Genomic DNA, 12,838 nt, shown 5'->3' with positions numbered 1-12,838 from the left:
GTACACCATTGCTGTCTTCAGACACACCAGAAGAGGTCACCAAATCCCATTACAGATGGCTGTGAGCCACCATGCGGTTGCTGGAAATTGAACTCAGGACCTCTAGAACAGTCATGCTCTTAACCGCTGAGCAACACTGTACTTACATACATCAAATAAATACATCTTTAAAAAAAAAGATATTGGGCCAGGCAGTGGTGGCGCACGACTTTAATCCCAGCACTTGGGAGGCAGAGGCAGGTGGATTTCTGAGTTCGAGGCCAGCCTGGTCTACAGAGTGAGTTCCAGGACAGCCAGGGCTATACAGAGAAGCCCTGTCTTGAAAAACAAACAAACAAACAAACAAACAAAGATATTGGGTTCAAATTCCTAACATTTTATATATGTCTTAGATTGGTGTGATGGCACATACCTTTTATCTTACAACACACAGGAGGCTGAAACAAGAGAATTGAGTTCAAAATCATCCTGGGCTACAATAGCATACTTAGAGTTCAGGCACAGAGTGGTTGGAGCAAGAAATATTTGGATTGTGCTGCCTTATTTTCTAAGCCTTCTGGCAAGGCTTTCAGATTTGGAGGGGGAAGAAGGGGTTGGAGATGAAAGGGTTAGTTTTTAGCTCCTTGAAGGGAACAGAACTGAATTTAATCTTAAGATCTGGATCTGGCTAAGTTATTAATACAGTTTTACCTATTCTGTGATTCTCCTTGACTAGGAGAGCTGCTTTTGAATTATCGCCTTTGAATTATAGTGAGTCATCCCGGGCAATAAAACAGCACCTCTTTGTCAATATTCTCTGCTTCAAATTTGTCACTAATTCCAGCTGGCCTCCTCCCAGCAGATCTGAACAACCGGAAGGCAGAGTGAATAGAATTTGATCAATGTCTCGCCCCCGCAGGATGAGCTTGAGGTTGTCTCCATGGGCCCTGTCCTTAAAAGGTGTTCCAGTGGTGGTGGTTTTTTTGTACCGAATAGAAGAGAGCTAGCAGAGGCCTTGCTCCTGCTGTGCTACAATGGCAGGCTGTGGTGAGGCAGAAAGCTGAGAGGAGCAGAGAAGGCAGCTCCAGGGAAACGATAGCTGACTTAATCTATCTATTGTAACGCTAGAAGGCCCTTGTTTTGTGGTTTATAAACTATTCCAGACAGCAGCTCATTTCTACCCCAAATTGATACTGACAGACACTGGGGCCAGTGAGGTGGCAACTAGGGACAATGGCCTCCCTGCTTCCGGTGCCCTTAGTCCTGCTGGTGAATTAGTCCAGTAGCACCCCAGCTCCTGGCCTGATCTCTCCTCCACTCACTGAGCCCAGGCAGCTGCTATGTCATTTCCCTGAAACATCAGAAATGCCAGGAAGCATGCAAATGAATCTCTGTGAGACATAGCCCTGAGCAAAACAACTTCCAGTTTACTAGCAGTAATTGCTACCCCCAGATGATAGCTTGTACCTAGACGTGTGGGAAGGGGGAGATGGGGGAAGAGAAAGGATGTGGAGGGACAGGCATACTAGGCAAGCAGCCCTGCCAGGGTTGGGGCTTCAGGGAGGGGGGTGACAGGGAAAGTGAATCAGACACCGAAGAGGGCTCTATCCTGTTTGTCTGGAGACTGGAATGTTCTGGACAAGCTTAGCAAAGCATTTCAGTCGTTACATACTGGGCCCCTTTGATAGTGGGCACTTGGTCCTGGGAATGCAAAGCCAGGGGATATCAATTCCTGTCCACTGAATGACCCATAACCTCTTGGGAGAGTGAGTGTAGACAAAGATTCAGTCAGTCATAATGGTTATCATTCATTCATTCAGTATTTATTTACTTACTTAGTTGGTTTGGGTTCAGAATTTTGTCTTTTAAGAAGGTTCTCCCCAGCCAGGTGGTAATGGTGCATGCCTTTGATCCCACACTTCGGGTGTTGGGGGGGGGGCGTTGGAGGGGTAGGGTAGCAGGAGGATCTCTGAATTTAAGGACAGCCTGGTCTACAGAGCAAGTTCCAGGATAGCCAAGGCTATACAGAGAAACCCTTTCTCAAAAACAAAACAAAGTTCTCCTCATAGCCTAAACTGGCCTCAAACTTGTGGCTGTCCTTGTGCTTCCGTCTCAGGTGCTGGTATAATACATGTGTGAGCCATCACACCCAGCTTCAGCCATTATTTATTAAGCACTTCCTATATGGCAGACATTGTGTTAGGGATACAGCAGTGAACAGAACACCCCAGAGTTTCCACCCGTCTGAAGCTTTAGGGAACAAGTAACACAGTGGTAGATGCACTCACCGAGAGTCTCTAGAGACCTGCAGCCAATAGGATGGAAGTGTACACAAACCACCCTTACTGTAAGCACTTAGCCAATTGAAAAAAAAAACTTTTAAGATGTATTTATGAGAGCTGGGTGGTAGTGGAGCACACCTTTGATCCCTGCACTTAGGAGGCAGAGGCAGGCGGATTTCTGAGTTCAAGGCCAGCCTGGTCTACAGAGTGAGTTCCAGGACAGCCAGGGCTACACAGAGAAACCCTGTCTCGAAAAACAAAAACAACAACAACAAAAAAAGATGTATTTATTTGGGCTGGAGAGATAGCTCAGTGGTTAAAAGCACTGACTGCTCTTCCAGAGGTCCTGAGTTCAATTCCCAGCAACCACAAGGTGGCTCACAACCATCTGTAATGGGATCTGATGTCCTCTACTGGTGTGTCTGAAGATAGCTACAGTGTACTCATATTATTTTTATTATATGGGTATGGATGTTTTGTCTGTGTGCTGTGTGTGTGCCTGGTACCCATAGAAGCCAGAAGAAGGCATCTGGTTCTCTAGAACTGGCATTACAGGTGGTTGTAAGCTGCCATGTGGGTGTTTGAAACAAAACCTGGGTCCTTTGCCCAGCCCTATCTCCCTATATGTATATATACATAACTCTGGAGACAGAGGGCGCTCCCTCTCTCTCTTCCTGTCTCCCTCTGTCCTTCCCTCCTCCCTCTGTTTCTTTACACATACACACACACACACACACACACACACACACACACGAACACACACACACGAGTTTGTCAGGTGGTGATGGTTCATGCCTTTAATCTCAGTACTTAGGAGGCAGAGGTAGGCAGATCTCTGAGTTCAAGGCCAGCCTGGTCTATAGAGTGAGTTCCAGGACAGCCAGGGCTATACAGAGAAACCCTGTCTTACCCCTCCCCCCAAACACTCACAGTTGAGAATGAGAGACATAGAAAGCTTCTGTGACAACCTCACCCCCCTTTTAAAAAAAGAGAGAGAAACAGTCTAGACAGAAAAACATTTAAGACATTGAATAGAACTCTTAAAAATTGCTGTAGGGGGGTCCTAAAGTGTAGCTCTTCACAGTTCATAGCCCCTGGCAGGGGTGGGGATGGGGAAGGACACAGGTTTTTTTAAGGGACTGGCCACTGGGAGTTTGACCATGGTCTAGTAAGTATATGGGCAACACAAATTCGACTTGTTCTTTTTTTCTTCCTTCTTTTTCTTTTGTTTTGGAAGAGTCATGGATGGCTGGGAAGTGAATGTGATCAGGATGCATTATGTGAAATTTCTAATTAATCAATAAAAATATTATATTGGAAAAAAGTTCAGACCCCCCCATCTCAACAAAATAAAAGTTATTCTTTCTTACTCCAGCCTTGATTTTACTCAAACCTTCAAAGGATTGAATGGGGGAGGCCTACTCACATCTGTGAGAGTAATCTGCTTTATTTATTCTGCCAATTCCAATATGCTTTGCTGTTTTGTTTTGTTTTCAATGCTGAGGATTGAATCCAGGACCTCAGAACAAGGGCTCTGCTTCTGAGTTATACCTCAGCTTTCCCTGTTCAAGTGTTGATATTATTCCTGTATGTCTTCAGAGACACCCAAAAATAATGTTTAACCAAGTTTCTAGAGGCAGGTAGGATGGCAAATGCCTGTAGTTGCAACTCTTGAAGGTGGTAACTGGGAACTCAGGAATTTAAGGTCAGCTAAATAGTGAGTCTGTGGCCAGGTTGGACAACATGAGACCTCGTCTCAAATTCCTTTGCTGTTCTCCCTGTGGTGTTGTCAAATTGACAGATAAAATAAACCGTCACAGTTGGTGATAGGGCAAGAAAATAGAACGTGCTGGTATGCTGGCTGTACACTTATACTTGGTGTTGGGGGGAGGTTTTACTGAGTAGGTATCATTCAAATGAAGATTTGAAAGCAATGAGTAAAGCTGGACATGGTGCTGGACACATTTAATTCCAGCGCTTTTTTTGGTTTGGTTGGCTTTTTGGGTTTTTTGGTTTTTTGGTTTTTTTGAGACAGGGTTTCTCTATGTAGCCCTGGCTGTCCTGGAACTCCACTCTGTAGACCAGGCTGGCCTTGAACTCAGAAATCCGCCTGCCTCTGCCTCCCAAGTGCTGGGATTAAAGGCGTTTGCCACCACTGCCCAACTAATTCCAGCACTTTTAATGCCTTGGTGAATGGCTCTCTGCGTTCAAGGCCAGCCTGGTCTACAAAGCCAGTTCCAAGACAATCACAGAGAAACCCTGTCTTGGGGAAAAAATAAAAACCAAACCAAAACATAAACAAGAAAGCAAGCAAGCAGTGGGTGAGCAAGCATGCAGATTTATAACAATATTCCAGGCAGCAGCAACAGGTACAAAGGCCCTGAGGCAAGGGAGTCTATGTTGTGTTGGACATGCCTGGAACCCAGCCCAGCTGGAGCAGAAGGAACAGGGAAAAAGCAGCAGAAAGGTGTTAGAATGGCCCACCGAAGCTATTTGAGTAACAGAGGGATTTATACTACACACAAAGTGAGAGCCCTTACAGATTTGAGAGTGGGGCAGTGACCCAATTTGGCCTGTGGTTTGTTTTGTTTTGTTATATTTTTTGTTTTTGTTTTTATTGCAATTTGGGGAGGAAAGGGTTTATTTTCTTATACTTCCAAATCATAATCTATCATTAGAGTAAGTCAGGACAGGAACTCAAATGGGGCAGGAACCTGGAAGCAGGAGCTGATGCAGACAGAGGCCGTGGAGGAGTACTGCTTACTGGTTTGCTCCCCCTAGCTTGCTCAGCCTACTTTCCTATAGAACCCAGAACTGCCAGCCTAGGAATGACACCACCCACCATGGGCTAGGCCTTCCCCACTTGATCACTAATTGAGAAAATGCCTTACAGTTGGATCTCATGGAGGCATTTTCTCAACTGAGGCTCCTTCTTCTCTGATAACTCTAACTTTTGTCAAGATGACACATAAAACCAACCAGTACAGGTAGTGTTTATTTCTTATTCTATGATTTTTCAGGGCTGGCAATTGAACCCCAGGCCTAGCAAATGCTTTATCATTGATCTACACACTTAGTTTCTGGAAAACATTTTTTTTTTTAAATTTAGAGACAGTATTTGGCTCATGGGCTCTTCCTACCTCAGCCTCAGGGGTGACTTGAGCCACAGGAACACACATCACATGGCAGCTTTGGCAGTTGTGGACTTTCATAATATGATTCCAATTATCTCTCCTTACTTTAAAGTTATCAGGGACCAGATATGATGGCACATGCCTTTGATCCCAGCACTGTACTTTGGAGGCAGAGAGAGAAGGGACTCTCTGAGTTCCAGGGCAGCCTGGTCTACATAGTAAATCCCAGGCTAGCCGAGACTACATATCTAGACCTTGTCTCAAAAACAAAAAAATAAAACTTCAATAAGAAAAGAAAAGAAAGAATAGTTGTGTAAATGAAATTACCAGGACTAGTAAGTGGAATCAGGTTTGATTTAGTTGACTGGGGATGATTCATGGTTATCATTTACGATGTGATAGCTCTTGGTCTCTGGTCTTCTAACCTGTTACTATAAAGACATTATGATAGTATTTTGGATTCTGCTATTCTCTCCCTAGCCTCACTTCTGCCCCCTCCCTTTCATGTCCTTGTCTTATTTTCTGCTCTCTTCCCGGAACACCTTTCTTGTACCATGCACTGATTTCTCCAGCTCCTTTCTGTCTTGCTAAGACATTACTCCAGATTAGTGAAGCTGTCCAGTCTATGGGTCCCATACACAAGCTCTTCTTCATAGACTATCTCCCACACCATATTCTAATTATTTTCTTGTTTGGCCCTTGGAATTAAGGTCATTGATTTGAAAAGGAGTTGGATATCTTGCTTTGTTTTCTTTTTTTTTTTTTCGGTTTTCGAGACAGGGTTTCTCTGTGTAGCCCTGGCTGTCCTGGAACTCACTCTGTAGACTAGGCTGGCCTCGAACTCAGAAATCTGCCTGCCTCTGCCTCCCAAGTGCTGGGATTAAAGGCATGTGCCACCACTGCCCGGCGCTTTGTTTTCTTTAGATGAGATCTTGCTGTTTTAGCTAGATTAATCTCAAACTCATAGGTTCAAGGAGTCCTCCTGCCTCAACCTCCAGAGCAGCTGGGACTACAAATATATGCCACAGCACCAGCTAAGAACCCTTATGCATGATTTGCCATCTTCCTCAAGCTCTGAGCACTCTGCTGGGCACATAGTCCCAAAAGTGTTTGCTGAATGAACAAGAGGTCTACCTGGTAGTGAGCAGTGTTCTCCCTCAGACCACCTCCCTTCTACATGTCCTAGGGCCCAAGGCAGGCTTCTTCAAAGCCAAAAATAAGACAAAGTGACATTGAACAAAGGTGGATGGGTTGACTATGTGGTTACTCTGAGAACTTCCTGTATTGTGTGTAAGAGACAAGATTGCAAGTAGCCAAGGCTGACCTTAAACTTTTTATGTAGCTGAGGATGAAGCTCAAAGGTTGATCCTCCTACCTCTACCAAGTGCTAGGGATTACATGTGTACATCACCACACCCAAGCTTCTGTGGTGCTGTGGATCAAACTGAGAACTTCTTGCATGTTAGGCAAACACTCTACCAATGAGACACATTCCTAACCCCTACCCCCAGAGGGATTTCTGTCCTTGAGTTTATAACCTTCTCAGTCTTAGTGAAGGAGTAAACATTCTGTATGTGTAAAATGGATTTCTTGTGGGGTCTTCATGGAGATTCTGAGGTAAAACACACTGGTGCTTTATAAGCTGCAAAGGGCTGCATGTAATCAAACAGAAAATGTGTCCTTTGGCTCGCTCGTCTTTAAGCCCCCATACAGACACAGGCTGTCCTGTTTGTACAGCAATATCACTTGCAATCCAGTTACAATTGATTGACATTATCACTTTCTTGGTATCTGGCAGCTTCCCAGCCTGCAGCAACACGTTGATCACCACAGAGACGTAAAAAGCACCCTGGTCTCAGTGGGATCATATTTACAAACAACCCTTAAAGTGGATTATTTTGCAGATGACTGACCTCGTTTTTTTTCAATCCTGATTCTATTAGTTTCAATTTCAGAAGGTGACATTTGTCTCCTTAAGGACAAGCAAAATCTATGGATTTCTACTTTTGTTTTCAGCAGCTAGAAAATGGTGGCAGCACAGAGAAGGGAAGACTTCTAGGGAAATGCAGGATGTATCTCTCATTCATTCATTCATTCATTCATTCACAAATTCCTCTGCTCAGATCCAGTGTGCCAGTGAGTGGGCAGATCCTTGGGAGAGAGCTGTGGACAACATTGGTCTTATAGACCTCACAGTGACTCAGGGGAGACTTTGAGGTGAGGTTGATATTGCTAAATATTTTGGAACAAAGTGTTATGTAGCCTAGCCTGGCCTTGAACTCTCTAAGTTGCCAAGGTTGGTCTTGAACTCCTGATCTTCCTGCCTTCATTCCTTTTTTTTTTTTTTTTTTTTTTTTTGGTTTTTCAAGACAGGATTTCTCTGTGTAGCCTTGGCTGTCCTGGAACTCACTCTGTAGACCAGGCTGGCCTCGAACTCAGAAATCCGCCTGCCTCTGCCTCCCAAGTGCTCAAGTACTGGGATTAAAGGCATGCGCCACCACTGCCCGGCCCTGCCTTCATTCCTGAAGTGCTAGGATTACTGGCCTGTACCATCCATACACAGCTAGACAGACAGTTGTTATTGTGTGGCAAAAAAATCCATGCTGGAAGAACAGGAAATAGCGTGTATGAGCTCGTAATCTTCTAGAGATTTGCCAGAGTAAGCAGCATCTTTTTTTAAAAGCTTTTTTTTTAAAAAGATTTATTTATTTATTTTATTTATGAATAGTACACTGTAGCTGTCTTCAGACACACCAGAAGAGGTCATCCAATCTCATTACGGATGGTTTTGAGCCACAATGTGGTTGCTGGGATTTGAACTCAGGACCTCTGGAAGAACAGTCAGTGCTCTTAACTGCTGAGCCATCTCTCCAGCCCTAAAAGCTTTTTTTTTTTATGTGAGTACACTGTAGTTGTCTTCAGACACACCAGAAGAGGGCACCAGACCCCATTACAGATGGTTGGGAGCCACCATGTGGTTGCTGGGAATTGAACTCATGACCTCTGGAAGAGCAGTCGGTGCTCTTAATCACTGACCCATCTCTCCAGCATCTCAGTTGGAATCTGAAGGATGGTTGAGAGTAAGTTAGGGCCAGTGGGCAAGAGGAAGAGTGGAGTGAAGAGAAAAATGTTTCCAGAGAGAAAAGTGTTCAAAGAAGCTGAAGAAAGAAGAGAACAGGGTGTACTTGGGAGCCTAAAGGAAAATTAGAAGCCAGATGTGATGGTATACACTTGTAATCCCAGAACCTGAAAAGCAGAGAGGTAGGAGGACCACAGTTTCGAAGTCATTCTGAGCTACATAGTGAAAGTCTGACAAAAAAAGAAAGAAAGAAAGAAAGAAAGAAATGGAGGCTGATAGGTGTGGTGGTGCACATTTTTAATCATAGCACTCAGGAGGCAGAGGCCTGTGGATCACTGTGAACCTTCTACAGATCCAGTTCCAGGCCAGGCAGAGCTACATGGTGAGGCTCTGTCTCAAAATGTAAAAATAAATAAGTAAAAGAAAATGTAAGAAAAGAAGGGGTGAGCCGGGCGGTGCTGGAGCACGCCTTTAATCCCAGCACTTGGGAGGCAGTGTGTATGAGCGCCTAATCTTCTAGAGATTTGCCAGAGTAAGCAGCTTTTTTTAAAAGCTTTTTTTTTTTTTATGGCAGATTTCTGAGTTCGAGGCCAGCCTGGTCTACAGAGTGAGTTCCAGGACAGCCAGGGCTACACAGAGAAACCCTGTCTCAGAAAAAAACAAACAAACGAAAAAAGGTAGAAAAGAAGAGGTGAAATGAATAGAAGAAAAATAGAAAAAACTACTACAGGAATAGAAGCCTCATGGAAGTGGGATGGAGGAGGAAAGCGAAGAATTCTGTTTCTGTGGAGTTTTAGTTGTTTGAGGACCATTCAAGGGGAGACGGCCAGGTGTTAGGCGACTATGTGGACTTGAAATCAAGGAAGAGGTTTGTGGAGGCTGGAGAAATGGCTCAGTGACACCCACACAGCAATTCAAAACCACCCATAATGACATTTCCAGGGGATCTGATGCCTTCTTCTGGTCCCCACCGACTCCTATGTGCACATTGTGAATATATATTCACAGAAACTTAAACACATGCACATAAATAAAGCATTAAAGTAAACAAATATTTCTTTTTTTAAAAGGAAAGAAGGAAAAGGTGGTAGTAAACAGTCAATGGAAAGTTGGGAGCTCCTTCAGCTGGTGATGTGTCTTGGGACCACTATGAGTAGGGTTTGTAAGAAGCCCAAGGGATTTGGACTTGACTCCATAGTCAATGCCTTTGAACCAAGAGGTGTTTTAGAACAAGTAACAGATTCAAGCTGACTTCCAGGGATGGGACCATAATGTAGGGGAGAGACTGGGTTAGAGTTAGATGAAATAGCCTTCTACAGAGCTCTGCTGAGCCAGGTAGAGGAGGAAGGCCCTCATGAAAGATACTGAGGTAGCACACGGGACAGGACCAAGATAGCCTGCTGGGCCTTGAAGCATGACACAGTACTGATAGGTTTGTACAGATCGGCAGAGACAATTGTTAACTTTTCAGGCGTGTGGGTGCATGCCTTTAACCTCAACACATAGGATAAAGAGGCGGAGGAATCTCTGTGAGTTCTAGGTCAGCCAGGGCTGCATAGTAAAACTAGTTTTAAAAAAATGACAGTCAGTGTTTTAAAAACAAAAATATTATCAAAACTCAAAAAAATGGCAAATTAAAAAAAATTGATATACAAACAAGATTAAATAAATTATGTTAAACACAAAGATATTAAATACTGAAAACCTATTATTTCCTGGAATTGAGTGGTAGAGCATGTACTTAACATGAGTGACGCCCTGGGCTCAGTCCTAATACCAAAAAACCAAACCCAATAAAAAGAAAACCTTAAGCAAACAAACAAAAAATAAATACAAAAACTAAGGCCCTCCTTGCTTCATATTTGTGTTACTACTTTTTTACTCTAATGTATGTCCTCAAGGTTCCCTGAACCTGTTATACCTGCATGGGACTTCAGGTGATCGCTTCCCAACCCCCTGGTTAACGAAATCACATTCGTAGCTGTCAAACATTATAAATCAAGGCTTGGTTAATTATCTACAACAGTGGCTCCCAACCTGGGCATCTCAACCCCTCTGGGCTGTGAATGACCCTCTCACAGGGGTCGCACGCATATCAGATCTCCTACACATCAGATATTTACGTTAAGATTCAAACCAGTATCAGAATTACAGCTATGAAACAGAAATGAAAATAATGTTATGGTTAGGAGTGAACACAACATGAGAAACTGTATTAAAGGTCATAGCATTATGGAGGTTGAGAACCACTGCTCTAAAAGCAAGTGATGGAGACAATGTTCACAATGCAGATTAGATTTGAAACATTGTGGTTAAGCATACTGGTGTATGTCTATAATCCCAGTACTTGAGAAAATAAAGCAAGGTTGTGGATTAAAGGCCATCCTGGGCTACAGAATGAGACTGCTTTGTCATTGTCACTGATCATAGTGACCTACATCACGGCACATGGAAGGAGAATCAGGAATTCAGGGTCATCCCTGGCTACAGGTTAAGTTTGAGGCCAGCCTGGGCTACTTTTTTTGGGGGGGTTGGTTTTTGGAGACAGGGTTTCTCTGTATAGCCCTGGCTGTCCTGGAACTCACTCTGTAGACCAGGCTGGCCTCGAACTCAGAAATCCGCCTGCCTCTGCCTCCCAAGTGCTGGGATTAAAGGTGTGCGCCACCACCGCCCGGCTCTGGGCTACCTTTTTAAAGACTCTTTTAAAAAGGAGTCTTTTAAAAAGACTCTTGTCTTAAACAAAACAACAAAATAGTAAGTGTATTTCTTTTGTACTAACATTCCATTTATTTCTATATTTACCATTTAGTAACATTATAATGTGAATGTACAAAAATTATGGAAATAGTGTTAAAAAATTGATACAGCAAAGTTGTTTCTATCATTGAAAAAGAGTGAAGTTCTAACGTTTGTATTTTTATTGTTTTACTTTTTGCCATAGTTTTGTTTTTTTAGACAGACTGATCTCAGAATTTCCCTGTCTTAGCCTCCTGAGTGCAGGAATGACAGATGTTAGCAAGCCAAGCTTTTATTTTATTTGGTAATGCAAAAAACATAACCTAATACACTTGCCGGGCGATGGTGGTGCACGCCTTTAATCCCAGCATTTGGGAGGCAGAGGCAGGCGGATTTCTGAGTTCGAGGCCAGCCTGGTCTATAGAGTGAGTTCTCCCTGTCTCGAGAAACCAAAACAACAACAACAAAAGAAAAGAAAAACAACGAAACCAAAAAAACCCAAACAAACAAACAAAAGCCTAAACAAACAAAAACTTATTGAAACTAACATTTATTTTATTTATTTATTTATTTAGTTAGTTAGTTAGTTTGTTTGTTTGTTTAGTTAGTTTTTTTGAAACAGGGTTTCTCTGTGTACCACTGGCTGTCCTGAAGCTCACTGTATAGTCCACCATTACACCAGACTTCATTTGTTGATTGTAAACATAGTTGTATGTTGGATATGAGAGGTTAGCAAAAAATTGGCTGGCAGGATGTCTGAGTGGGTAAAGGTGCTTGTTGCCAATCCTGATGACCTGGGTTCTGTTAGGTCTCAAACCCAGAACAAATGGCCAATGTGCCCATTAATATACCAAAGCAGATGCTGGCTGCCAGGTTCTCCCTGCATCCCTTACAGGGTATGGCTGGTATATCCTGCCCCTTACCCTAAACTTCTCTAGCCTAGATGCTGGGCGGCCTTTCTCCCAGCTGCCCTTTCCTACATAATCCAACTATTTGGGGTATCTGGTCTTTTTATGTACTCTCTCTGCCAGTCTCTTGGCTCAGGGCACCTCTGTTGGTCGGCAGCTCCTCTCTCCTCTTCCAGATACCCTTTCCTCACATGGCCCAATTCAGGGTCATGTTCACTCTGAACTCTTCCAGATGTTTCTGATTCTCACTATTCTCTCCTTTTTTTCTTCCACTAGGAGCAGTTATATAGTTCCTTTTTTATTTCTCTTTTTTTATTCAAGTTTCCATATAGTAGAGAGAGCCAACTCCTGAAAATTGTCCTCTGGCGTCCACGTACTTGCTGTACCACATGGACACACACACACACACACACACACACACACACACACACACACACACTGAATAAATAAATATTTTTTTTAAAGTTTAGCAAAAAAAAAATCAATGAAAGCATCCTGGGAAAGCTGGGCTTTATGATGCATGTTTATAATCAAAGAAACTCAATAGCCTGAGTAAAAAGAATGACATGTTCAAGGCTAACCTGGGTGTGGGTTGTGTTATTTACAATTATTTACAATTGACAGCATTTACAATCACCTAAAAGTAGCTGGCTGTGGTAGTGCACACCTTTAATCCCAGCCCAGGAAGCAAGAGGCAGGTGGATCTCTGAGTTCAAGGAC

This window comes from Grammomys surdaster, unplaced genomic scaffold, assembly GCF_004785775.1.
Source record: "Grammomys surdaster isolate TR1022 unplaced genomic scaffold, NIH_TR_1.0 260, whole genome shotgun sequence".
Lineage (NCBI taxonomy): Eukaryota > Metazoa > Chordata > Mammalia > Rodentia > Muridae > Grammomys > Grammomys surdaster.
This window is presented reverse-complemented; position numbering follows the sequence as displayed.